Genomic DNA, 1,159 nt, shown 5'->3' on the forward strand with positions numbered 1-1,159 from the left:
TTTCTTCTGCTGTTTGGATACAGCTCTCTTCTCTCCTTCTTTGTTAGTCCCTGGTCTGCCGTCTCTGGAGGGGGCATGTATGCGAGTTCTCTTTCTGATTGCCAGAAATTTCTTTTCCACTGTGTGAGGAGACAGATTTTTTTTTAATTGTCTCTCTTCTCTTTTATGAATTTTGTTCTCTGTTTCTGGCCCTCACCTCCGCCTGCCTTCCTTCCCCATTCTTTCTGTGGATTCCTCCTTCTTCCCCCTTCAATTTCACCATCTCTCCTCCCCCGGCTTCGCCCTCCCACCCCCACCCCTTTCCTCTTTTAAAATAATTCAGTGATGTCTCGGGAATACTAGCACACCCTCTTTATTCAGCTGAGCGCGGGACTCTACATTAATTCAAGGTAAGCCCTGGGTTTTTACTGCCGGAGATGTGTCTGTCTTGCGCCCCGCATCCACTGCCTGCGGGTCTGCGCTGCATTCCCCGGTGGCGCCACCGGTCTGGCCCCGGCGCTGCTACCTGTTGGGGGGATGCATGGACCTTGGAGATCCGTACTTGGCCCTAACCTTCTCGGAATCTCCTCTGCACGCGCTGCCTGTTCTTCCTCTGCACGCGCTGTCCGTTCCTTTGCAACTTCCGTGAGAATTGTCCTGGCATGGGAAAGCCCGCTCGCCCTTTGGCGCTTAGGGTGTGCATGTTGCGCCCCTTGCCGCGGCGCTCAGGGCAGCATCCCGCTGGAGGATGCAGGGTTCTCACCGCGTGAGGGGGGCTTACGCGGAGCCAGGCTCCGAAGAGGGAGCGGGCGCTAGCCGCTGGGTTTTTGCAAGCCTTGGGGCCTCTGGCCGCCCTTCCATGCCTCCGGGCGCGGACGGCTCAGCAGGTCCTCGGCATCGGGAAGTTTGTGCGGGGATCGCTGGAGGGAAGGGCGCGCGGCCCAGGGGCTGAGCTTGCAGCGAAGTTTCTGTGAAGGAAGCTGCATGTGCCTTTGGAAGCGACTCGGGACTGCTGTAGGGTGGGCTGGGTGTCTTATGGAGTTGCGGGTCAGAGCGAGTGTTGTGGGTCCTTTCCTAGGACAGGACTGGGAATTGGGGCTCGAGGTAGGGGATGAAAGAGAACAGAGGAAGTCAGGCTGCGTAGGGTGACTTGCTTTTTGATTGGGCTTGAGTCTCCTTG

The sequence above is a fragment of the Mandrillus leucophaeus genome, unplaced genomic scaffold (genome assembly GCF_000951045.1).
Source record: "Mandrillus leucophaeus isolate KB7577 unplaced genomic scaffold, Mleu.le_1.0 Scaffold691, whole genome shotgun sequence".
Classification (NCBI taxonomy): domain Eukaryota; kingdom Metazoa; phylum Chordata; class Mammalia; order Primates; family Cercopithecidae; genus Mandrillus; species Mandrillus leucophaeus.